General features: G+C 48.3%; 1 pseudogene; it reads right to left on the bottom strand.

Annotated features, from left to right (window-relative positions):
- Window positions 1–26,536, bottom strand: part of LOC119177929 (uncharacterized) — a 49,536-nt pseudogene extending 23,000 nt beyond the window's left edge.
- Window positions 26,537–27,932: the final 1,396 nt, after the last annotated feature.

Genomic DNA, 27,932 nt, shown 5'->3' on the forward strand with positions numbered 1-27,932 from the left:
AGAAGGCACTGTTTGTTTCTTATGTTTTGTTGCTTTGCTTTGAAGAATGGTTGACGAGTGATTATATGAGTGGATCATTAAACTTTCCCTAAACGTTGAGATAGACCGTTAGGTCACAGCGTAGGTTAAGGTTTTGGTGGACTGGTGAGCTTAATGTCTCAGTAGTAGACAATTATTGACGGCCGTATACAAAGACGGACGTTAGGACAATTGTAGCGCTCACTCGATACGAGTTTGTTCAGCATCCGCGTGCTTGACCGATGCTCTCCGCGGGACAGAACTGATGAAAGTGGTCAGCAATGAAAAGGAAATTGAGGCCTTGGTGTCGTATCATGTCAAGACGACAGTGGTAATGAGGAAAGATGCGCTCTACTTGAGCCAGAATTTGGGCTCTCGTGAGATAACGTACTGCGCTTCAGGAAAGGAGTGCGCTTGCACTGTGTAGGCCATTCGTCAGTTGCAGTGTTATCTCAGAGCTACTAAATTTAAAGTAGAGACAGACCGTTTTCCCCTTACTTGGCTGCAAACCGTGACATCAAAGAACAGTCGCCTTGTGAGGCGGAGCTTGATTCTTCAAAAATATCATTTTGACATTAGGTAAAAGAAGGGCAAATTGAATGGGAACGCTGACGCGCTCAGCCGCTCTTTCTAAGCCATTCTGGGGTGCTCTTGATGTATCAAAATTGATATTTTAGTTTTGTGCATCTTATTATGTGAATTGTGTAAGGTAGCACGTCTGGTTTCTCAGCGCAAATGAGTCCTGAGAGTTCTGAGTGTGAGCTTTTCGTAAAGCTAGTAAAGAAAATTGGTTTGCCATTCCTCTCTTGGCTTGGTTTGTTCGAAGGGGGCCGAGTGCTTGCTTGTGCATGTGGTCGAGTTTCAGAGATGCTGTTGAAGATTCGGCAATTACCCAGACCATGCCGTAAGCGAAGGCCAGTTCCTGGCATTCAACTACGGACCCTTTCGTCATCCCTGCGAGCAGCAGCGGTGATTGCTGCCCTCCGTGACTCATCTGGCGAGGGGGAAGCTCTTATGGCCGTCGTCAAGAGGCGGCATGCTGTCGCTGAGAAGCGTAGCCGGGCAGCGCTCCCACGCCTGGAACCCCAGTTTTCTCGGAACAAGCATCCAGAGCTGACGGGGGAGCGGCGCTCTTTTTAATCCTCAAACAAGTAGCCGACTGGCCGGCTGCCTATGCCCGCCAGGTATTGTCCCTGCTAGCCGGAGGATGAGACGTCGTGTCGCCATGACGCCGTAAGCCGTTCCAGAGAGGACAACCAAGACAGCATTTTCCTTGGAAGAAACCGTGGCCGCCGCCACAAATTGCCCTGCTAATTGAGTGGACAGATCGGCGGACTGTTTGATGTATGCTGTCAGGAGCTTGGGACCCCTCGACCAGCGGCACACACCCAGATCCCCTCTGGCACCACGTTGCAGTGCAGTGATCACGACTCAATATTAGATGTTCACGTGGGCCGTGCATGCTCGTACCCCTCGCCTGTTGTGTGTGTGTGATTGGTGTTCCACTCAAGAAGGAGGAGCCCGACAGGGCTTATAACGATGCCGCAGAGTGCGGGACGTCGCTCTGGACCATGTAACGGTTCAACCACCACGCTCGTGGTTTGTGAACTCCTAACCTCATGCTGTAAATAATTGTAAATAATGCCATAATGCTGTTTGTTTTTCGTATCCCCATTTTGTCAGCGTTCGTTTCTTCAACCCGAAGCTACACCACGCTACCACAAGAGACCGGGCAGCCCCCGATCCGCCACAACTGGTGATCAGCGCTAGGATCCGAAGCGACTACTGGTGAACAGCGCTGAGATCCGCAACAATGTCTTGATTGCAAATATACTTTATTGCCTGATGCCCGTATACACTTTATTCCTCGTTGCTCATCCGAGGCTTGGCTGTGATCAATAAGCAGGCCGCAGCACTTTGTTCTGCAAAAACAAGGAATATTCAGGAATTACTGCAGATAATAAATAAACAAAATAGCTTTAGTAGTAGCATAAACATTGCAGATGCTTTTGATAAGACAAGGAAAACCATTCATCACCACTGCACAATTAATGCACGTAGATACATAGATATGTGGGGTTTAACGTCCCAAAACCACCATATTGTCACGAGGTTGTGATACACGCAGCACTTGAGAGGAAGCACGCAGGAGTCAGGGCGGTGTCAGGCGAACTGTTTATTGGGCGAACTTGTGCCCAGCGAAACGGGGCCAAACACAACTCATAGCAACAGCGGCGTGAACAGTCGTCGGCCGACGGAAAAAAAGAAAAAGACCCCCAGTGGCGCACTGCGCTGGCTTTTTATACACGCGTCGTAACGCGTTCCAGAGTGGCATACAAGATAAACGCGGCCTACGTTGCGCTTAACAGAAAGTGATAGCGTCTTCCTTCGTAAACCAAAAGAACCGCACGTGTCAGTCTTTTTATACACGCGTCGTAACGCGTTCCAGAGTGGCATACAAGATAAACGCGGCCTGCGTTGCGCTTAACAGAAAGTGATAGCGTCTTCCTTCGTAAACCAAAAGAACCGCACATGTCACTACCCCCCTCTGAAAAAGCATCGTCCCGATGCTAAAGACAGAACATAAGAGAGAGTACATGCAATAAATTACATTAACAATGCGTCACAGCTAATCAGCGCGCGTAATAAGGTTTAAGTCGCACCACGTGTACGACTTCGGGTCGTGCACGGCGTCGTTGGGATGACGTTAAGCCATCGGGCACGACCTCATAGTCCAGTTCACCACGACGTCGGACTACCTTGTAGGGTCCAAAGTAGCGTCGCAGGAGCTTCTCAGACAATCCCCGTCGTCGTATTGGCGTCCAGACCCAGACAAGGTCGCCGGGTTGGTATTCGGTGTGGTGTCGTCGAAGGTTGTAGTGGCGCCTGTCGACCGTCTGTTGGCTCTTGATACGCAGGCGGGCTAGCTGTCGAGCTTCTTCAGCGCGATCCAGGTAGCTGGCGACATCGAGGTCTTCTTTGTCGGTGCCGACCGGTAGCATGGCGTCAAGCGTCGTTGTTGGGCTCCGTCCGTAGACGAGCTTGTATGGAGCAAACTGCGTCGTTTCCTGCACGGCCGTGTTATACGCGAAGGTTACATACGGGAGTATGGCGTCCCACGTCTTGTGCTCGACGTCCACGTACATGGCCAGCATGTCGGCGATGGTCTTATTTAGACGCTCGGTGAGGCCATTCGTCTGTGGGTGATACGCGGTGGTTCGGCGGTGGCTTGTCGGACTGTACCTCAAGATCGCTTGCGTTAGGTCAGCCGTAAAGGCCGTACCTCTGTCGGTGATGAGGACCTTGGGGGCTCCATGGCGGAGGACGATGTTCTCAATGAAGAACTTGGCGACCTCGGCGGCAGTGCCCTTGGGCAAGGCCCTTGTTTCGACATAGCGGGTGAGGTAGTCAGTCGCTACGACAATCCATTTGTTGCCAGAAGTTGACGTCGGGAACGGCCCCAGTAAGTCCATGCCGATTTGTTGGAATGGCCGTTGAGGTGGTTCGACGGGTTGCAGAAGTCCGGCTGGCCTAGTTGTCGGCGTCTTGCGTCGCTGACAGTCTCTGCATGTTTTTACGTAGTGGGCGACGTCGGCAGTGAGGCGAGGCCAATAGTACTTCTCTTGTATTCGTGACAGTGTGCGGGAAACACCAAGATGTCCGGCTGTCGGGTCGTCGTGTAATGCTTCCAAAACCTCTGGACGTAACGCTGAAGGTACCACGAGGAGGTGGTCGGCGCGGAGCGGCGAGAAGTTCTTCTTCAGGAGGACGTTGTTTCGCAGGAAAAACGAAGCCAGTCCTCGGCGGAATACTTTCGGCACGTCGGCGGTCTTGCCTTGCAGGTAGTCCATGAGGATCTTGAGCTCTGGGTCAGCTCGTCCGAGGCTTGGCTGTGATCAATAAGCAGGCCGCAGCACTTTGTTCTGCAAAAACAAGGAATATTCAGGAATTACTGCAGATAATAAATAAACAAAATAGCTTTAGTAGTAGCATAAACATTGCAGATGCTTTTGATAAGACAAGGAAAACCATTCATCACCACTGCACAATTAATGCACGTAGATACATAGATATGTGGGGTTTAACGTCCCAAAACCACCATATTGTCACGAGGTTGTGATACACGCAGCACTTGAGAGGAAGCACGCAGGAGTCAGGGCGGTGTCAGGCGAACTGTTTATTGGGCGAACTTGTGCCCAGCGAAACGGGGCCAAACACAACTCATAGCAACAGCGGCGTGAACAGTCGTCGGCCGACGGAAAAAAAGAAAAAGACCCCCAGTGGCGCACTGCGCTGGCTTTTTATACACGCGTCGTAACGCGTTCCAGAGTGGCATACAAGATAAACGCGGCCTGCGTTGCGCTTAACAGAAAGTGATAGCGTCTTCCTTCGTAAACCAAAAGAACCGCACGTGTCAGTCTTTTTATACACGCGTCGTAACGCGTTCCAGAGTGGCATACAAGATAAACGCGGCCTGCGTTGCGCTTAACAGAAAGTGATAGCGTCTTCCTTCGTAAACCAAAAGAACCGCACGTGTCAATATGATTATAAGAGACACCGTAGTGGAGGGCTGCGGAAATTTCGACCACCTGGTGTTCTTCAACGTGCACCCAAATCTGAGCACACGGGCCTACAACATTTCCGCCTCCATCAGAAATGCAGCCGCCACAGCCGGGATGTGAACCCGCGACCTGCGGGTCAGTAGCCGAGTACCTTAGCCAGTAGACCACGGCGAGGCAAAATTAATGCCTGTAGCCTTGTAAGTGCTCTGTAAAGTACTTGTTTGCAGCGGCTGTTTTTAAAAACTCAAATTTCGTCCAACCACCAATAATGATAACTGTCAACACTGCCTCGCAACCTTCCTGGTGCACATCACATTTGATTGTGCCATTGTAGTCCCTCGATGGTATATGTTGTCACTTGCTGCCTGCTTGCACATGACCGCATTTCAAAATTTAAAGCTTTTGACTCTTATATAACTGAATTGAAGCAGATACCTTGCAGTGCTGCCTGAACTACGCTGAGTACACTGACAGTAGACTTGTGCAGTATATATAATATAGTTCCGGGCATAACTGTTTTATTAGGCATATTGTCACGATGAGTCACAAGTACTGGGAGATATATTGAACAACCGGGTAGCTAGCTCTAGGACGATGCGTCAGTCGTGGCTGGCTCTCGAGCCGAGAAGAGACACGCAATTCTTCTTCCTTTCCTCCAGATGGTAGAGCCGCTCTTGCAGTCGACCCACTACGTGTGGGTGGCATTATCCCCCCTTTCGAAAAGAAAAAAAAAGTCCCAAAAGGGGGAAAGAAAAGTACATAGCACCACCACGATGTTACGACATAGGCACGTGGAAAAAAAGAAATTGGAAATTCGGATAAAGTAAAAATAGAAATGAACGAGCGTGCCAATATAGGAAAAATCAGTGAACGAAGAAGCAAGTTCACAAAAATAAATAAATAACACAAAGAACGCTGTACGGCAAGAAAAAAGTTATGAACAACGCGCAATAAATGGTTTCATGCGCAACACATGAACGACATCCGACCTCGGTCGTGTCCTACTCCGTGCCTGCGATGTTGAGTCCGGAACCACTTCATAGTTCACGTCACTGACGCGACGTAACACTTTATAAGGGCCAAAGTACCGGCTCAGTAACTTTTCACTAAGGCCACGGCGGCGGACGGGCGTCCACACCCAAACTTGGTCTCCGGGGTTGTAAAATACTTCACTGTGGCGGATGTTATAGCGCCGTGCGTCTGCCTGCTGTTGCTGGCCGATGTGTAGTCGCGCGAGCTGCCGGGCTTCCTCAGCACGCTCTGCGAATTCATCGGCGTCAGTTGTCAACTCGTCTTCGTCTTGACACGGTAGCATAGAGTCCAGCATGGTCTGCACTTCGCGGCCGTAGAGAAGCCGAAATGGCGTGAATCGCGTGGTCTCTTGCACGGCGGTATTATACGCGAAGGTCACGTAAGGTAAGATCCGGTCCCATGTTTTGTGCTGTACGTCGATGTACATTGAGATCATGTCTGCAATGGTCTTATTCAGTCGCTCGGTAAGTCCGTTGGTTTGCGGGTGGTACGCAGTTGTCTTTCGGTGTCTGGTGTTGCTCAGTTTGAAAACCTTGTCCATAAGCTGCGCCGTGAATGCCGTCCCTCTGTCCGTTATTATAGTGGAAGGAGCACCGTGTCGTAACACGATGTGGCGCATGAAAAATTGTGCTACCTCAGAAGCCGTGGCTCGTGGGATCGCCTGCGCCTCAGCGTAGCGTGTCAGATAGTCGGTCGCGACGATCACCCATTTGTTGCTGTCCACAGATAGGGGGAATGGCCCGAGAATGTCCATGCCGACTTGGTCGAACGGCGTGCAGGGTGCTTCAATCGGCTGAAGCAAACCAGCTGGCTTAACAGATGGTTGCTTTCGACGCTGACATTCCCGACAGCTCTTGACGTACTTCTTGACGCTTGCCGAAAGTCCTGGCCAATAATACCTCTCACTCACTCTGGCAAGTGTCCGTGAGTAGCCCAGATGACCGGATGTGGGTTCGTCATGGCAAGCGAAAAGGACGTCGTCTCGCATGTCTTGAGGAACCACCAGGAGGTAGGTACGGTTGTTCGAACGAGCGTTCTTCTTGTACAGCACACCCTCTCGAAGGCAGAATGACGGCAACGAGCGGGATAAATGACGTGGTATGATTGTGTCCTGGCCCTCTAAATGATCGATGATCGGACGAATCTCTGCGTCATCCCGCTGCAGTTTACTCAAGTCTGATGAGCTAATGGCGCCCAGGAAGCCTTTGTCTTCCTCTGCTTCCTGACTGACGACATGAAGGGGTGCGCATGACAGTGTGTCAGCGTCTTCATGCTTACGGCCGGACTTATGGACGATGGTGACGTCAAATTCCTGCAGCCGCAAGCTCCACCGTGCTAGCCGTCCTAAAGGGTCGCGCAGGCTTGCCAACCAGCAGAGGGCATGGTGGTCCGTCACTACCTTGAAGGGACGACCATAAAGGTACGGGCGAAACTTGGTGATTGCCCACACGACTGCGAGGCACTCTTTCTCCGTAGTGGAATAATTCGCCTCGGCACGGGATAGAGAGCGGCTGGCGTAGGCTATCACCCTTTCGATGTCGTCTTGACGCTGAACGAGCACTGCACCAAGCCCAACGTTACTAGCGTCAATATGGACCTCCGTGTCAGCATCATCGTCGAAATGAGCGAGAACGGGTGCTGATTGCATGCGCTGTCGCAGTTCATCAAAAGCTGCTTGTTGCTCGTTTTCCCAGACAAACGGCGTGTCGTCCCTTGTGAGACGAGTCAGAGGTTCTGCTATCTGTGAAAAGCCATGAATGAACCGGCGATAGTAGGCGCACAAACCAAGGAAGCGCTGGACGGCTTTCTTATCGACAGGAGCTGGTAATTCGGCAACAGCGGCAAGCTTGTCTGGATCGGGCCGGACTCCTTCAGCGCTAACTACATGTCCAAGAAATTTCAGTTCTTCATAGCCGAAGTGGCACTTCTGTGGCTTTAGAGTGAGGTCCGCCGATCGGATAGCCTCCAGCACGCTGCGCAGGCGCTGTAGGTGCTGCTCGAACGTGGCAGAGAAGACCATCACATCATCAAGGTAGACAAGACAAGTCTGCCACTTGAGCCCTGTGAGGACAGTGTCCATCATTCGCTGGAAAGTTGCCGGCGCTGAACACAAGCCGAAAGGGAGTACTCGAAATTGGTATAGGCCGTCTGGGGTCACGAAGGCTGTCTTTTCGCGGTCTCGCTGATCTACCTCGATTTGCCAGTACCCGCTTTTGAGGTCGAGAGAAGTGAAATAATGGGCACGACGAAGTCTATCCAGCGAATCGTCGATACGCGGTAGCGGGTACACATCCTTTTTGGTCACGTTGTTGAGCTTTCGGTAATCGACGCAGAAGCGTAGCGATCCGTCTTTCTTTTTAACAAGCACGACTGGAGATGACCACGGGCTGTTGGATGGTTCGATAACGCCATCGTCAAGCATCTCGCGAACTTGCGTACGTATCGCTTCACGTTCTTTAGCCGACACGCGGTAGGGGTGCTGGTGTATTGGGCGTGCGTCCTCGTACGTGATGATCCTGTGCTGAGTGATGGACGTCTGGCGGATCTTTGAGCAACTTGCGAAGCAAGACCTGTACTCGAACAAGAGCGCTCGCAGCGCAGTCTGGTTATCGGTGGACAGATCAGGATTGATGTCAATGTTGCTCATTGATGTGTCTGCGTTATCCACTATTTCTGACGTGGGACAGTTGGTTACGTTTGCTACTTCGTGGGCAAACGCTATCGAAGTGCCACGGAAAAGGTGTCGATGCTCGTTGCTAAAGTTGGTAACGAGCAATTCAGATCGGCCGTCGCGAACGTGAATTACACTTCTCGCTACACATATGCCTTGCTGCAGGAGGTGTTCTAAATTTGTCTCGGCCACCACATCGCCATCGCTCAAACCACAGCATCTTACGTCGACTAGAACACTGGCTCGGGGAGGAAGCGTCACGCTCTGTTCAGAAATACGGAGTACGTCGACACGCATTCCGTCATCCTGCACGTTGATTGCTCGCTGGGCTGAGAACGTAACGCGGCGCTCTTGCAGATCAATGATAGCTCCATTTTCCTGTAGAAAATCAACTCCCAGAATGACGTCACGGGAGCATTCACGTAGAACAAGGCAGCTTGCTACGAATGTGTACCCTTGAATCTGTACTCTAATTGTGCAGGCACCCAGTGGAGTTACGACATGGCCACCAGCTGTCCGAATCTGCGAGTTATGCCACGGCGTGATTACTTTCTTCAGCTGCGTTGTCAGTTTCCCGCTCAGTATGGAATAGTCTGCGCCGGTGTCCACTAACGCATTAACTACACAACCATCAATTGTTACTGCTATGTCGAGTGAAAGCCGGCTATCCTTTGCAGCAGCAGGTGATGTCGGACCAGTTTCTGTACGGTTCTGCGTCAATAGGAGGTCTTCAGCGCTTCGACGTTCAGCGACCCCGCCCCCAGAGGTCGCTTCGGCTAGTTTTCCCGGCGGGGGCTGGGAGATCGTGCGGTAGAATACCGCTGGGGCATTGATGAAAATCGCCTCGGTGATGGCGAGCGCGACTGGCGCCCGGCAGACGGTGGTTCATGCTGCTGGGAGAGGTAGTTTTGGATGTCGCGTGGTCTCTGACCGTAACGGGGGGGCGGCGAGTACGCAGAGAAGCCGCGAAGCCCAAGACGGCGATAAGCACACTGGCAGTACAAGTGATCAGCTTCTCCGCAATGAAAGCATAGAGGCCGGTGATCGGGTGTGCGCCAGACATCAGACTTCCGAGGATACGAGTGCCGATCGTCGATGTACTGGACCGGTTGTACCGAACGATGGGCAACAGAAGCACCACGGCCAAAGGGCAGGGGCGGTGGCGTGTACGTGCCTTCGTAGTATGGCATGTGCTGCGCTGACTCGAGTGAAACTGCAGGGACAGGATGAACGAACAAGGGCGGCGATGCAGCAGGGCGTTTCAGGGCTTCCGCGTAGGTTGTCTTACGGTGGTATTCAGCAGGAGCTGGCGCAGCTGTGTCAGGAGGCAAGGTGTCCCGGAGGGCCTGGTGCAGCTCATCTTTGATGACGGTTGCAATAGAGCTAACCGTAGGATTAGGTGTTACACCAGCCTTTTGCAACTCCTCACGTACGATATTACGGATGAGTTCACGTAAGGAGTCATTGCTGGTCCCAGCGGCGGCGAAAATGTCAGCAGAGGACATGCCTCTGACTTGCCTGTCGTATTGGTTTGATCGCTGCTGTAGCATTTTTTCCATTGTCACGGCTTCAGACAAGAACTCCGCGACCGTCTTCGGAGGGCTTCGCACGAGGCCGGCGAAAAGCTGGTCCTTGACACCACGCATCAAGTGACGCAACTTCTTGTCCTCCGTCATTCTTGAATCTGCCCGTCGGAAGAGACGCGTCATGTCTTCGACGTACGCCGTCACAGTTTCGTTTGGCGACTGGACGCGGGCAAGAATAGCTCGTTCAGCTCTTTCTTGGCGGTCAGCACTGGCATATGTCTGCAGAAGTCTACGAGAGAATTCTGGCCACGTCGTCAGCTGCTCCTCTCGATTTTGATACCACGTGCGAGCCCCGTCTTCGAGATAGAAGTAGACACGACCCAGTTTCGCCGCGTTGTCCCACTGATTCAAGTTGGCTACGCGCTCGAAGTCCGCCAACCAGTCCTCAACGTCTTCGCTCTCCGTACCATGGAACGTCGTCGGTGCCCGTGGGCTTTCCAACGTATATCGGTTCGACGACGTGCTTCCCGTGCCGGTTGGCAAGGTTTGTACCGAAGTGCTGGTCATGTTTGTTGACGTGGTGGTAGCAGTATCGTTGACTTCCGGAGGCAATCCCCTGATTCGGCGGCTCGTCCGATGCACGGGAGTATTGACTGGCACTGGACTCGTATTACGGCTTCCTGGGGGGGTCTGCAGCATCCGTGAGACTACCCAGCACCTTCCACCAGTTTGTCACGATGAGTCACAAGTACTGGGAGATATATTGAACAACCGGGTAGCTAGCTCTAGGACGATGCGTCAGTCGTGGCTGGCTCTCGAGCCGAGAAGAGACACGCAATTCTTCTTCCTTTCCTCCAGATGGTAGAGCCGCTCTTGCAGTCGACCCACTACGTGTGGGTGGCAATATACAAGGGTTTTAGCTGTGCTTCTTGCATGACACGCTATAGCTATAAGAAGTACGTTTGGCATGTACTTCGCAAACTCTGAATTACCTTAGCAATTACCAGCTGGTAATCGCAATAGCCTCCCTAACCAAGATGACCTACAGCAGCATGGCAGCCCCCATACAACCCAGACCATCTGCTTTCATCCAAATTTGTGCTTTTCACTGGTGCTCTACCCAGACAGCAAGAAATAAGCAGTATAACCTGTCATCACTTAGTCTCATCTAAACCTGAGGACAAGTCATCAGGGCCCCGCCGCGGTGGTCTAGTGGCTAAGGTACTCGGCTGCTGACCCGCAGGTCGCGGGTTCAAATCCCGGCTGCGGCGGCTGCATTTCCGATGGAGGCGGAAATGTCGAGGCCCGTGTGCTCAGATTTGGGTGCACGTTAAAGAACCCCAGGTGGTCAAAATTTCCGGAGCCCTCCACTACGGTGTCTCTCATAATCATATGGTGGTTTTGGGACGTTAAACCCCACAAATCAATCAATCAACAAGTCATCAGGTATCTTTGGCGTGGGAAAAATACAGTCATCTAATAACCCAGGGATCCAGCTGTACACAATAAACAAAGCTGGTGTAGCCAACGTGCCTAGTAAGACCCCTTTGTGCTCATAACTACTGCACCGACCAAAACACATCTATCCACCTTGTACGTTTACCTTAAAGCAAACAAATGCAGCACAACCACTCGTAGACTGCTTTGCATAAAACTGATTACCGCAAGCTGTTCTTATGTGCAGCATTTTTTTCTTGTTTTGATTCAAAAATAAAACATAACTGAGCTCGTAATATATATACATAATTATATTCTAAGTAAGATTAACTATAAAAAAAGCATAAGTATAAACGTTACCACTTTCTATTTCTTACAAAAGAACACAGGAAGGCTTGTAAAGAAGTTATGCCATAAACATAAAGGTGGCAAGGACAAAAAGAGTGATAGCTCGGCTGTATGATGAAAAACGATAAACATTAAGTTTTTGCTTGCCTTGGACACAGTAAATTTTGCATTGGCAAAGTGTAACCACTCGCCAATCGCTTGACTGATCTCAGCATCTGTTGCCTTGCGTGTTGTACGTACAGCAGCTGGAAATAATATGCATAGCAACCAGGACTTTTTTTTTTTTTTCATGAACAGTAATAAGTACACTAGGAAATAAAAAAAGTTGCGTCCCCTTACCAAATACAAGACGAACTATGTTGAGCTTTGCTGCCCGTCTTTTGCCTTTTCTTCCAGTATAGCTGTACAGTACCGCTACACTGTCATGAAGAAGCCTCTTCATTACTCTTTTTGTGGTCTTGCTTATGTCACAACCTCCAATTTGGCCCAGTTCTTTTATCTTGAATGAAAAGATGTTGAAAGAGATTCACACAATACTCTTGTGGTCCTGGAGAAATGTCAGTAATTTTGAAGCAGCACATTATGTTATTGTTGAACCAGCTTGCAGCACCTGCAATGAACAGCAACACTTACCAGTGCAGCAAAAATGACGCTGTTTTCGAGGCTAGCTTCAAGTGTTCTCAATCCTTCCTCAGTTGTAGCAGGGTAGAGGGGCATTTCATTTACATCCATGGCATGTTCAACTGTGGTGTCTTGATTTAGGCGATGCTCAATTTTTGTCAGAACTGCACTTTGTGCAGCTAGCTACATTTTTAAATGCTCAACCTGCGTGAGCACTTTTGCAAGAACTGATGGAAAGAAAAAATGTACAATACTATTGCACTCTCATGTCAATTTTTGAACAAAGGAAAGGCACAGCATATTACCACAGAAAAAGAAAGAAAATAAAGTTTGACAGATCGGCTGCTGATGCTTGCACTTGAATAAACGGTGAATGAGACAATTGGCTCTTGATTAGACTAGATTAATGTAAACTATTACACAAAACAAACGAATGAGTGAAATTAACTGCTATACTAAGCAACAACTTTTCTTGGTACTGCACGGAAATCTACAGAGGAGGAGTTTCTGCACATGTAGCACTACGCGAAGTAGTCCGTTTAGGTGTGCGTCTCTTAACGCCATACCTGCCAACCTCGCAGCATCAACATTCGGGAGACCGCAGGGGGGGGGGGGGGGGTTGCATAGCGGAAGTTATTGTGACTGGAGACTGACATCAGGGAGGGGTAGGGATGTTTATTTTGAGCTGCTGCTTGAACCAAACTTCTTTACTTGTGAAGGCACCAGGCAGTTGCGGACTTCGCAAGCCTCAAAAAGTTGTCAGAATACACCTGCTCAAAACAACGTTCAGTTTGGTGACTCTTCACGATGAGGAGGTCACCTAGAGTCTTGTTTGAAAGCGAAGACCGAAATTCAGTTCTCGTCTTCTTAACCATGCTAAATATCCTCTCACATTCAGCATTGCTGTGTGGAATGGCAAGCAGCTGCAGCATCACCTTTGACAGTCTACTAAATTTCACTTCTCCATCAACGCTAGTGATTTTTCCTACTTCTGACTACTGAACATCAATCCTCTCTTCACTTAGAATGTCCTCAGAAATACGGTGTGCCTGCAATTCCGTAAATTCGACTTCAAGAGCATCGAAAGCTTCTACTCTTGACTCATTCTTCCCCTGGGGCAGAATTTGTGAGAAGGACTCAACGAAGAAGCGAAGGCTTGTGAAAGATGCGTCGTTCAATAACTTCAAATTAGCGACTTCCGCTTTATTCAAGGTTTCATTCTTCAGTGGAAATTTGTGCCGTATATAGTCACATGTGACAGTAAAGTACTTCTGAACAGTAGAAAAAAGCTCCTGCTTCTCACTGGCACGCAGTCCTTCCACAACAGACAATGTGCAGCTCCCGAGGACAAGATCTTCGTTGGCTTTTTGGTTCTTTAGATCTTGATAGGGAACCTCTAGTGGCGAAGAGCAGGCCTTAATGGCAGAGGGATTGACAAACCTAGCCAAAAGGTCCCTTAGGAACTGCATCAAGAGGGACTGTAGCAGATAAATTTGAGGTGCCTGTGACTGAAGTTGGGCGTTGACTTTGTCAAACACAGGGATGACACTCTTCAAGAAAAGTCCATAAGCGAAGTTTACATCAGAGGTCAGAAAGTACAAAAGCCGTTCCTCACGGGTCAAACTGGCATGTCCAGTACTTTCAGATGAAACTTCACTTTATTTGCCGGGGTTGCATAGATCTTGCCTCTTGGCTCCTTCCGTTTTTGGTGATCTCGCTGGACTTCGTCGCGCACATCTGCCGAAGCTGCAGCTGTCTTGGGGATCTGGTACGACCCCAGAAAGCTTGGGCGCTGCTGGCTTTTCGACTTTGTCTGTCTCATTTAAAAAGAAGCTGACCAAGGGCTGCCACTGCTCCAGCAATCTGGTGAGACACCTTCCAAGTGATAGCCACCGCGTTGGCACGTGTTTCAAAATTTTCCGCACCTCCGTGTTGTGCATCCCTTGAAATTCAACAAGCCTGTCTTTCCGCTTGGCGCTCTTCTCAAGGTAGTAGAAGATGTCCACGAGCACCTCGTCGAATTTCGCAGGTAAGCATGCGGCTCCTTTCTCGGCCGCAAGATTTATAAGGTGGCACGGGCAGCCAACGACTATCAAATTATCTTGGGCTTCTTTTAGCACAGCTGCCACGCCGTTTTTTTTTGCCCGATCATCACATTGGCATTGTCGGCAGAAAATGCGATGCAGTTCTCAATCCGTATACCACGCGATTTGAGCGCGTCCAGAACGAGGTTTCCAATCCTTCGTCCGGTGGCCTCTCCATGTAGTTCCTGCAAACAAAGCAGTCGGCTTTCCACGTTTCGCGATTCCTCGACGTAGTACGTTGCCACGATTGGGTACATTTGCGACCCGCTGTCGTTGCTTCCGTCAACTGCGATTGCGAAAGCATGACGTTTCAGAGCTTCCGCCATTGTGTTTCCGGTATAAGCAGCCATTTCTCCGACGATGGCAGTGGTTTTCGTAAGTCCGCACCCGTACCACTTCGCGTCCTCGCACTTCGGGAGCATTTTCCGAAACAACGGCCCTGCATGATCACTAACGCTTAGCGGCAAGTTGTGTTCCACAAGGAATCCCGGGAATAGACATTCTGCGCGGTTCGCACTGTCTTCGCAGCTCTTTTGGAAAAAGCTACCGATGTTGCCTTGCCCTTTCGCAGCACGAACGTAGTTCTGATGCTTCTGTGAAGCGATATGCACCTTTATATTGGCCTTCTCGCCAAGCGACACGCTCACATCACAGGCGCACGTGGTACAGAATCCGTACTTGTCACCTTTCCGCGAAGTCACAAAGCACGGAAACTTAGCTGTGTATGAGTCCAGAAACACTTGCAAGTACTTCTTCTTTGATTTTGACGCCGCCATCGACCTTCGAACGGAACTTTCGAGACACACAACCCCCACAATCAGAGCAGACGGCGTAGGCGTAGCGTACAAAATGCGGGGGCCAAGACAGAGAAGAAGTTCTGGCTAGGCACAATGGAAGCAAGTGAACTGAACGGTGGCCGGAGCGACAAGAATGCGACACGCGGCGCTGTCGACACTGTTTCTCCGAAGCACGCCGATATGGAGAGTGCAAAGCACATTGGGGTCCGCCGGTCTACTGGCCACCCTTTCTTTGGAAAATGGAATGTGCTCGACAGTCTCGCCGTCTCGTTATCGGAGCGCTCGTGAACATACAGCGCCGCAATCTTTTTCCTTTGAGACTACCTTTTCCCTCGTCTTCTTTCGGTACGGCGGCGAGCGCTTCTCGCAGTCAGCCTTCGTCAAGATGCGCAGTGCCAGGAATGTACTCAGCGGTACTCTACAATATGGTTACAATGAAATAGAAGTGTGGTGGCGAGTGCTCTTCCGCAGCACCGCCACTGCCGCAGCAGAAAAGACTGACGTACGCGCATGATCTTAAAAAGAGAGCAAAAAAAAAAACAGCCTCTGCTGTGGTGGCCACTTTTCGGGAGATTCGAGATGACATTCGTACAATCGGGAGATTAGGTCCAAATTCGGGAGAGTTGGCAGGTATGCTTAACGCTATGGAAAGTGACGGGGGCGCACCATCAGCGGTTCATGTATAGACGCAGACGTCGCTTAGCGTTTGAAGTGCACGTAAAAAGGTGGGATTTCTTTGCGCGCTCAGAAATGCGAAGTCAGAACGAATTAGTTAAAGTAAATACAATGTTCCTAATGGTGGGAACTACGACCTGTCTCAAATTGCTCCACGTAGAAAATAAAGGGGGAACTTCTCTCTATATTTCCCGGTGAAAATACGGGCGCTATTGTGGAACTACACTCACCGGCGGTAGGATGCCCGTAATTTTGGCTCTGTAGCTTTCGCTCCAATGCCAAGACACGTTGTCACTGAGTACAGCACATATATACATTTTTTTAACCTCACTATTTTTAAAAAGACCGAGTAAGCTTTCGCTCCAATGCCAAGACACGTTGTCACTGAGTACAGCACATATATACATTTTTTTAACCTCACTATTTTTAAAAAGACCGAGTATGATAGAAATAAGCTTATGCATGTGGCAGACAGCAGATGTGAAAATTGCACAAACACCAGCTATGAAAATGGTTCTAACAAGGGCTGTTGCATTTGGTTGTGTAGTTATTCCTTTGTGACCCGCACTATGATAGGCTGTCTGTAATTGCAAGAAAATTATATGATTTGATGCCAATGTTCCAGAGAAAAAATATAAGTAAGCAGAAGTGTTAGAATAAACTGACATATTTCACAAAAACATATTTCTCACAAAGCAGCATGACAGATGATATACAGCCGTGGAGGGTAAAGGAGAAGTTCAGGGGAAAATAGAAGCTTGAAGACTTGAAAAATTTGCGAACAGGGGGTGTCGTTGGAGCGAACGTTTCGAGAAGCGGATTTGTTTCAGCCTGGCAAACCCTTTCAAAATGTTGACTCCAACAACACCCCGTGTGCAATCATTTCTTCTCTTCACAACTTAAAGGTTATGCAAATCTCACAAGAGTACTTCTGGTCACAATCAAGCCCCATCATTTCTCGATCGCAAAACCGGTGACACAAGAGCGCTTTTGATCGCAAACAATTGGCCAATGCATTGCGTTACAACCTGATTCGAATCGAGTTTGGCGCAGACATCGTACAAATAGCGATCGGACCTGATCGCGTATAAAACTGACTGTACCAGCGTCGTACAAGCAGTTACGATCGCAAAAAGAGCCGATCTGAATAAAGCTTAAGCCAGATCAGGTGCTGCTACTTTGACACCTCCAATTGCGATCAGCCCCTATCGCAACGCGATCCAACTTTCAGATTGCCCGGCGCCAAACTCGATCCGCGGATCGATTTTTGTATCTTCGTGATTTCGACGTACAGAATTGATCAAAATTTCTTAGGCCACTATCCCATGTATTCCTATGGCAGCGGGGCCTGGGAACTATTGACCCCTCCTGTACTTTAGTGTCAGCCACGGCGCGGTACCGCGTGACATTGGTATTACATGCATGCAGTAGTTTCACTTCATCGAGAGTAGCAGCTTTAAAGTGCAATGAACTCATTTATGCTTACCTTCATATATTATCTTCACAAGTGTGAATGAAAAGCGCGCCGGTCTCGTCGACACGATCGTCTACGCTCGTCATAAAAACAGGAGGAAACACGAGCAACACGAGCCAAAAAGACTGCTCCTGCTGCAGACACGACTGCTCCTGCTGCAGCAAAAAAAAAGGCATTTGCAAAACAAAACAGTTCGTCGTTCAATATAGGAAGTTTTCGTTATCTAAATAAAATATGTTTATTTTTTTACAACATCAGTAAACTCACAAGCGCTACCTTCTCAGTGTAGCAAAAACAGAGGTAAAAACGGGGCTGCACCCGTGAAGTGGCTTAAATTGTAAAAAACACGCCTTGTTACAGTAGGTAGAGCCGAAGCTGCGCTAGAGCTGCAATGACCCATTGGCGAAATTAGCATCGTAAAAGATCGTAATGGTAACGAATTTTGATGTGGGGTATCGTCTCGGAACGTATGGAGTGTGTGTGCATCATCTGCAAAACTGTAGGGTTCGTGTTGCGACTTGTATATACACCGGACGCTGACATTCGACGCTCAGTTTGGCCTTCACAGATCCTGAGCCTCTCAGCGCTCGCCTACTGTGCTTTTGATTTTATCGCGGAAGGTGGTTGGTGCGTTGATCGATGCCAACCTGTTTCACCTTACGGCGTGTTGCCTGGAATGTGCTAGCTGTGTTGAGCATGTTACCAATTAGGTTCAGTTCGTGGTGCGGCCCAGCAAGGGTAGCTAGCCCAGCTGCACACTGCCTTTGCGCGCTGTCTTCACGCCTTGCATTCATGATTCACCGAAGCAGTGAAGACGAGAATGTGCCCATTGACCATATTTTTATTTATTTATTTGTTTGTAAAACCCTCAGGGTACACTTGTACATTATAGAGGGGAGGGGCGGAAATACATAGAGGGGAGGGGCGGAAATACAAATGAACAACAAAATAACTACAGGATTATGTAAACACATTTAACATGAAGATATATATAATGATGAAGTTTTGCATGCAAGGAGTACACTTTCTTAAAAGACAACTGAACTAGAACCACAAAGAATACACTAAACAGTCACTAACACTTACGCCAATTAGTACAGTTCACGATTCTGAGTTTATTAGTGCATTCTTAAATCGAGTTGGGTCGGTGATGCTTACTAATGATCCAGGTAGGTTATTCCAATCTATTGACGTCTTAGGGAGGAATGATTGTGAACATGCTAAGGTTTTGTGACGAGGTACGCTGACCTTGTACACGTGATCATGGCGAGCAGAATGGTACGATGCCGGGTGAATCCAAAGTGAGAGAAAGAAAGGATTGTGGTGATAGAGGTATTTAGTGCATAGCCAGAGCAGATTGTGTTAGAACGAGAAATGCGCATCGATTTACATTTTTGTTAATGTTCAGTTCCATGCACCATGTGAGGCACCACCTATATATGTTATTCAAGTCGGATTGAAGGGTTGCTACCTCAGAGGCATCTGTAATTTTGTGATATAAAAGGCAGTCTTCCGCGAATGTTGGTTGCAATGTCATGTCTGTGCACGGATTGACTTCGTCAGGACATTTCCTGACTAGTGTTCAGCTATTTTGACCGAGTGGCCAACTGCATGCAGCTGTACAGCCTACGAGGTGCGTTACTCACACACTTGCGTTACGTCTCGTATATGTAGCTTCCCTGTTGCTGTTCTGGCTAAGGAGTTACGTTAGCGCAGTGCTTTTCATGGGACGTCTCATTTTTGGCCAAATTCATTCGGGCTGTGCTCCAGATGAAATGTAGAAACTAATCTCATCCTAATAACGCAGTGCCTACAATACTGATTGAGTTGCTATATCTCCATAAATTTAACACAATTTCAAGGTGCGCATGACAGAAACGGTGTGAAATCTGGTATTAGCTCTTGTTCAAATATTGTTGCACAAGAGCAGACTGCGCACAGAGAACGTAAAACATGACTGCTCATGTTGAATGTTCTTACTGCTCTGTTATCATTTATGCACTGAAATTTAAACAGCCAGAACTCTTTCACTGTCATGTCCTTATGTTTGGCTTTATATAGTTATAATAACAATATTATCGGGTCATTTACATGCCAAAACCACATATATGAATTTGAGCGCACTGTAGCAGAGATCTTTAGGAATTTCAACTATCTGGTGTTCTTAAACGACATTGCATCGTACAATATTCGGAAAGCTTAACTCGAACGCTCCGCAGCATGTCTTGGGCTGGTTTGACCGAGGCCAGCCGCGAAACACTGGGCACTGTTGCCAAGATAATAGTTTGGTAAGCTTGGATTGTATGTCCGCATGCATGCTAACACCTCAGCAATAAAACTCAAAGCTGTGTGGTGCTGGTTTCAACCAAACTGCTTCAGGACATGTTGTGGAGCATTAGAGCTAAGCTTACTAACGACTGTAAATGGGCCTCTGGCATTTTGCCTGTGTCGAAATGAGCTGTAGCCTTGGCTGCTGATGTTGAGACCATGAATGAACACAAGCCAGAATGAGGAGCATTCTTTACATGCTCGCCCTACCATACTCGTTAGGAACAGTAATTCTTACTGAGATAAGAAATGCTTTGACATGTTAATTAGAAAAGCCGCATAAATTATCTCAGATTCTGGTGGCTGCGGAAACTATACACAATATTTATATATCTTCTAATGCAGTGACATACAAGAATTGGCAAAGCTTGTACTAAGCCGCTCAAGGCTTAAAACAGCAAAACTGGACGATTGTGAAGACTTATCTGGTTGCTTCAAGGCTTTAGCTAGGTGATGCTAGGTTGTTTTTACGTTGATTCTTAGATCAGAGAAGCTCATAGACAGTCGCAGGCACGACACAGTTATTCAAATTCCTGAGACAGAAACTGGCCCTGAAACTGAGCGTCCACACCTCTTACAGATCGACAGGCACGTCTTTAGCGCAGGCTTTTTGTTGCTTCGGGGTATTCTCGCCGCTGCCGCGGCCTTTCTCATTCTCTAGTTTTTTTCTTACACGGGCTGAGGGGTCTTCGACTTGCTGTTGCTTTGAAGCTATTTGTTGGGCTAACTGTTGCATTCATCATTATTAGTGGACCTGTGGGGAGTAGTGAGATTTTCCCAATTTCTATCACACATACCCATCTATGATGATGATAGTTTTCTGGTTGGCTGCACAGAGGCACATACCTATTACAATAATAGTTTTCTGCCACCCACTCGCGATTTCCTAAACAGCTTCGCTGATAGAAGTCTAAAGAATTGCAAAAGTCTGGTGAGGTCATGCTACGATGTAGTGTCTCAACTATGCTAAGTGTCTTGTTTTTTAAGAATTCCCAGAATCTGAACGTCTTCTAAAGTAAGATAGTTAATAATACTTACGAAGCTTCTGGCTATTTTCATTATACCTTGCATTTTGCCCCTCCATGAGTCAAATTTTTGAGCTTGCAAAACATGAATTGGCCCAAAATTAAAGTAATTATCTGCAGCTTGAATGCGGCCCAAATGAAGTATATGGAGCTTCACCTAAACCGTGAGGTTATATTAATCTGTTCCAATTACTCTACTGTTGCTTAAATAAGGACTAACCCAGGCGTATATAATGTATACCTGCATTGTATTTGTGTATTTCTAATATATATTTAACGTTTCACATACAACAAAGAACGTTATACGTTTCATGTAAAAGCGTTCAGACAATGTTGTTTAAAAACATAAAACGTTTCTTCAACATTCGCAATGAAAATACAATGTTACTTTAATGTATTGTGCTATCTTGGTCTTTCTAGTTAATTCTACCCGTTTAAAGTCTATTTTGCCCTCACTGTCCCTAAACCCCAGTGCTTTAAAAAACCCTGTGCCATCATCCTGAACTATAGGTTGAAGCCCTTTACAGAACATTATCAAGTGTTCGGCAGTTTCTTCTTTCTCTCCACACGCACTGCATACCGTGTCTACCCCTTCGTATTTGGCCCGATATGTCTTTGTTCGCAATACTCCCGTCCTGGCCTCAAACAGTAGAGAACTACCCCAAGTATTATCATAGATCTTTTCCATGGCGATTTCCTGCTTAAAAGTTCGATAAATCTCTAGTGCAGACTTCTCAATCATGCCAATTCTCCACATATCGGTCTCAGCTTTCTTCCCCTTCTTCTTAACCGATAATTCTTTTTGGTTTGGCCCCCTGCTGTTTTCCAAGTGTTTACCAGTCAATTTTCTGGTTCGCTTCCGCCATTTTGTATCGACATTCTTCATGTACAAGTAGCTGAATACCTTCCTAGCCCAACGCTCTTCCCCTATTTGTTTCAATCGCTTCTCAAATTTGATCTTGCTGCTAGCTTCCCTGCCCTCAAATGATGTCCATCCCATATCACCTTGTACTCCCTGATTTGGTGTATTCCCGTGAGCTCCCAAGGCAAGCCTACCTATTCCACGTTGCTTAATTTCTAATCTTGCTTGAACTTCTGATCTCATACACAAGACCGCATTGCTGAATGTCAGACCAGGAACCATGACCCCTTTCCATATTCCTCTCACAACATCATACCTATTGTAATTCCACAGTGCCCTTCCACAGTGCCCCGCCGTGGTAGACTTTTTCGCCCTCTACGGCCATCGCGAAAACGTGAGAGTTTTCGAGGCCTGCTACAGTGTACTAGAAGGGGGCAGTGGAGTGAACGATGTGGCCACGCCGCATCTCGGCAGGTGACAGTAGCGGCGGCGCTGTTGTTTCATGGTACTGAAGATCTCAGGAGGGTCTGCATTGGGAGCGCTCGCGCCGTAGCCTGTGAAAGCGTGTAATTGCTCGTTTTTAGCGCGTTTAATGTATTTCTGAGCCTTTATAAGTGGACTCACCTGCTACGCACCATGGTGCACGAGTGAATATGCAGGCACGCTGAAATTGCATCAATACATTGACTGTTTCAAGGTCCTGTGGACCCACAAAAAAACAAGAAAAGAAACATGTACAATCGTAATTTGCATCGATCCGGCTAGCTTCTCACTCAACTAGCTCTTTGAGCTGGGCTATATCGTAAGTCACTACTAGCGAACTTCAAAGAGAGGAGTAGTATTGAAACTGCGCTTAAATCTTGCGGCCATTTTCTCGGCAGTCCCTACGATATCCAGAGCATTGTTCCTCATATGGGTTCACATGCGCTCAATTGTTTCATGAGAAACCCGAGTATAAGTGACGACTCCGTTTTATCATGCCAATTTTGCGGAATATAATAATTATTGCTTTCTGAAAGGCTTATTGCATAATGAGCATATTAAAAACAATACACAAGCACATTAAAAAGTGCCAATTGTGTAAAGAGCCCGGCTGTTATACTGCGTAAACTTATTGTAACCATTTCTGGTTTTGTATCAACAGCTTAAATTGTGCTGCTTTCCAAATAATCAATTGATGTAATGCCACTGCAAGCCAGCAAATTTATGACAGTGTTTTGTAAGATAAGTGTATTTATATTGTTAAGTGTCAATTGTGTAGGCAGGCAGTGGTGCACCTTGTTTTGAGAAAGTTAACTTCTATATGTACACAGTAAACACACACACACACACACACACACATATGTGTGTGTGTGTGTGTGTGTGGTATATACAGTCTGAACACTTTGGACTGTAGGCCTTCACCTCGGCAGAGCCGATTGTGCATAGCACCGTTTGCTGCGATCAGAGTCCTCTTGAGGAGCCAGAAGCCAAGTATTAACTCCTTGGTTGCCCCCACCCCCCCTCTTCTTTTGACGGCAACACAAAATCATTATGTCCACTTTTTGACAGACTGTAGGTCCGTATGTCGGGCGTCTCCCCTCTCGGCACCTCTCTCCCTCTCCCTGCAGCGTTTTAGCCACTTGTCAGAAAGAGAGAGAGAGAGACGAAAAAGGAACGGCCAACACCAACATTCCGAAAGCCCATTAAAAAAAACCATTAAACATCTGATGGTGGCATCACTCAGCTCCCGGGATCAAGTTACCAAGTGCGGCCGCGCAGTTAGAGGGCCCATGCCTCGAGTGGTATACAACCCGGCCTCACAGGTGCTTCGCGGACACTTCATTTGAGATGTATTAGTGTCAGCACGCAGGACGCTTTGACACCCTTTGCTGGTACTCCGCTGGTCGAACGCAGCTGCGTCGGTCATTAAAGCGGGATTCACACGATGGAGAAATACACCGAGGGTAAAGGCGGGAGCCAAGTGATGTCAACAGGCGAGGTTAAGTCCCCCCAAATGTCTCTCACTCACACGGACGAGGCGAATGGTGCAGGAGATCAGTGTGGCTAGAGCCTTCACCATATGATGGAGCGGGAGTACTGAAAAATTCTTTGACCCTAAGCCATCGGTATCAGCAAGCTGTTGTCTTGGAGTGGAGGGGGGGGGGGGCTTCAAAGCTGCATTGTGTCTTAAATGGAGAAGGAGGAAAGCGCTGGCGTTTCATGGGTGAGGAAATTGCTGGTGTTGTTTGAGGGAAGTGCCGGTTTTGCACACCTCCTCCCCTGCCACTTTGCAGCTTTTAGAAATTTTTTTGTTTATATGTTTTTTTGTGTGTGGAATGCCGACACGGCGTTGCTCTTGGTTTGACTCGCCACCAGAATAGTCTTTTTTTTGCAAAAGTGAACTTGCCGAAGCGACATTCTAGGCAGCATCATTGACAGTCGCTTTGCTTTTTTTTTTTTCACTACGAAATCGCTCACAGCCTGACTCGTCAAATACTACTATTCAGTCAGTAGATAGCAATTTTAGTATCTTTTGATGTCTGTTGGCTTTCTGTGAACTAAGGAATTATGCTATCATAGCATTTCTCTCATGAGAACAACAGAACGGAAGGGATCTAGTCTATTATTATTTGGCCATTATCTGTACAAGCATTTCATTATAACTCGAAACACAAGGTGATAGAGGACCGCTTCTTTCTTCAATACGTGAAGTCATCCTAAAATTCTGCTGCATGAGTGCAGCTGATAGAGTGAAATGTGAAGTATGTCATGTTTCTAAAAATAAAAAAAAAGCAGCTATCCGATTCTACGCCTGCCTATATTTTAAGCGTTTAATCTTGAATAAAGAGGGCCATTGGAAAAAAATTTCTTATAAAGTAACACATCTCCATCAGGCTGAACAAGCAGAGCAGTAGCAGCAGCAGTAACATCAAAAGCGGGCGATGCCGCAATGTTTATCAGAATAACCACTTTCAAACAATACGAAATATCACTCCATAGAGATTGTAGCGCTTCATCTACTGCTTCACTATCGTCTCCCACACACCATTCTTTAGGTTAGCTTCACTATAGTCATCAGAAGAGATGTCCTATAAGCGAGGATATTCTTCTACGAGACAAAAGAAAAAAACGTTGCTTCATTGTTCATTTTCGCCATCATGGTGTACGCAAGTCTGGAGCCTATAATTTGGACCAGCTACCGCGTTCTGCAGACACTGCAGGAGAGAGGGCTACAATGTGGCCGGAGACCCACCCGAGATTCCGCTAGATCCCCCACTGCACGGGGATCATTTGACCGATCGAAGAAACGATCCCCGCCTCCCCAGAGGAGCCGCGAGGAGATCGCGTCGACACACTAATCCGTGACGTAGTTGTCACGTGATGCGCCATTCTCGCCTCTCCTCTGGGGATTCCTCCCTTGTGTGATGGTGAATGGACCACGGATTTCTATTTCGAATGGTTTCGGGGAACGAGTGGGTGTTGTCTGTCAGTGCGTTTTTTGTCCTCCTACGAGCATCCCTGCGTGCTAACCCTCAGCTCTCGCTTGCTTGTTTCTTGGAAGCCACGCTTTTGGATAGAAAAGACACTTGCCCTTCCTGCCTACGACGCCAGACCCTAGACGTCCTTCCCAAGATTCTTCTAGGCGCCTAAAAGTCGCTTCATGAATAACCACAAAGTAAGGGTATGGCGCCGAACCTCCCCCCGCTCAGGGCCACGCTTCGCAATTTCTTGAACGCCAGAGTAGTTTTTACACTACGCATAGTGTTTCCTCGTCTAAACCCTTCGGATCCTACTGTACGAACGCCACCACCCAGCCAACAACAAGAAAAAAAAACATGAGGTCACTGAGTAGCTGGGTACAATAAATAAAACGGGCAAATAAACTAACAAAACAACCAAATTGAAGAAGAAAACAAGCAAACCAAAGAACAAAACAAGCAAAACTCATACATGCTTGCAGTGACAAAAGAGCACATTTGACTCACACACATTTCACACACAGTGCTGTTCAAGTGTCTCAGAGCTGTCACACGTCACTGACACTTGGCTGGAGCATTGAGGGGGCGCTCTCCCTCTCTTGCTATCAGCCCGTCACTGTTACTCGGGTCCCAACACACATTTGGCACACGCGACAGCACATCCGCATTTGTGTGGGCGCAGCCCTGTAGCACTGGAACACGAGCGCCCATAGGGTTACCTTTGCTCCAGCGGTGTCGCCTACGATGGTTGCCGCAGTTTACTCGGTCGCTTTGGCTTGGGAAACATTTTCCCATAGCACTGATTTCTAGCACTGCCTTCACCATCCGAAAATTTTTCGCCTTTGCCCGCCTATTAATTTGCGTACTGCGCACGTTTGGTTGCCTCAAGCTGACCGTCTTTTTCATCAGCTTCCACGCTTGCTCTAACAACAAACAGTCAGTACGTGTCTTTAGTTTGTCTGTCAACGCGCACAATACCGGCATTGTGCGTAACACCGACAAAGTGCCCTGTGTCACAGGTGAGCATCAGCAGTGTTGAAGGTTAGAGGCTCCGTTGATTGCCCTGGTTTCCTCGCCTCCAGGCAGGTGGTCGAAGACCTCGACTTTCGTAAGATCTGCTGTTGGAGAGAACTGGACTCAAGTTCCGAATAGGAATATAAGAGATTTAATTACATGGGTACAGTTTGAAAGTTGGGTTCATATTTCCTCTCTCAGGCATCAGCTTGCGTTTTTATCCCCCTCGAAATCCCTAGAGTTCAAGTCTAGGGAAACCGGGGACAATGTCTTTTTCCTATCAGCCGGCGAGTTCCACTTGTGCTACCCACACTTGTAATATTCTCACGAAATTGTGTCTTCGTGGAAAACATGCCTCCAGCATGACGGATGCGGGAAGTGCGTCTTCTAGGAGCTCGATGACCACTCGTGGTGCCAACTGGGGGCTGCAGGCCCGATTTGCCCCTTGTCCCAGAGCATAGGTCTGGGCAGCTGGCGCGGATCCGTGCGCAGGCATCCTGTCAGCCGGGGACACATAGCCGCAGCCGAGGCCCCTCTTCCACGTATTTGGGCGCTCGGCGTCGTGGCCGTAATTGGGAAATGGAGCCTCGAAGAGTCTCATTTCAGCTCCGCACCAGTGACAATGGTGCACTTCTGAGCCGTGTTGAACCCCTCGCGAGAAACTGCAGAGCGCGCCTTCGCGCTTTTCTTCTTGCTGCAAAGTGCACGGTACTACCCGCTTTGTGATTCCAGCGCCCCGCAGCGATGGGAGGTCCGGCAATCTTTACAGCTCCTCCGGGGCCAGGAGGCTGTCGAGTGGCTATCAACTCACTTGCTGGCCGTGAAGCATCGCCCTCACCGTTGTCTTGGAGACAACGGTGAGGGCGATGGTTCGATGGACAGCGGTGTTGTGTACCCGATGGTTCGTTGAACAGCGGTGTTGTGTGCAAATGTTACGAACGGCAAGATTTTGTCCCAGTTATCGTGGTTCGGTCCGATGTACATGGATATCATGTCGATTAGAGTCCGGTGGAATCACTCTGTCAGGCCATTTGTCTGCGGGTGGTAAGCGGATGTGGTCTTATGAACTGTGCCACAAGTTTTTAGGATTTCATCGAGAATTATGGGCAGGAAGGCCTTGCCTCGGTCACGCAACAACGCGCGAGGTGCACCATGACGCAACACAATGGCTTCTAAAAACAAGGCGGCAACGTCTAATGCAGAGCTAGTGCGTAGAGGAGAAGTCTCCACGTATCGTGTGAGGTGGTCGACAGCTGTGACGATCCAGCGGTGGCCCGCTGGCGTTACGGGAAGTGGCCCGACGAGGTCTATTCCGTCAACGACAAAAGGTGTATCGGGACATAGAATGGGTTGTAATAGGCCAGCAGGAGCTGAAGTTGGTCGTTTCCGGCGTTGACAAAGTGTGCAAGAAGCGACATAATTAGCCACAAAGGTAGAAAGACCAGGCCAGAAAAAACGGCTCCTAACGCAGTTGTAGGTCTTTTGGAATCCTAAGTGTCCAGCTGATGAGTCATCGTGCAATGCTTCGAGAACTTGTTTTCGCAGTGAATGGGGTAGTACTGGCACCCACCGATGCCCATCCACATTGTAAGTATAGCGCTGCAGGACGTTGTTCTCTAGCTTGAACTGCCATAGCTGACGACGTAGTCTGGCATTAGGTGGAGAAGACGAGCCATTCAAGTACCCGATGATGCGGTTACAGTAGGGGTCGTCACGTTGGCACGCGGCAAACTGGGCGCTGCTGTTTAAAGATAGTGACCCAGCAACTGCCAGGGGTGATAACGTGGGTGAAGAGGAAGCCGCTTGATCACCTGAGGGGCATTGAGGATTCGTGGTTGGAGATGAAAGTGGCAGAGGGCAGCGAGAGAGAGCGTCAGCATCCTGATGCTGTTTGCCAGACCTGTACACAACGTCAAAAGTGTGCTCTTGCAAACGCAGTATCCAGCGACCGAGGCGCCCAGACAAATTCTTCAGCGAGGACAACCAGCATAGGGCAT

The sequence above is a fragment of the Rhipicephalus microplus genome, unplaced genomic scaffold (assembly GCF_043290135.1).
Source record: "Rhipicephalus microplus isolate Deutch F79 unplaced genomic scaffold, USDA_Rmic scaffold_23, whole genome shotgun sequence".
NCBI classification, from domain to species: domain Eukaryota; kingdom Metazoa; phylum Arthropoda; class Arachnida; order Ixodida; family Ixodidae; genus Rhipicephalus; species Rhipicephalus microplus.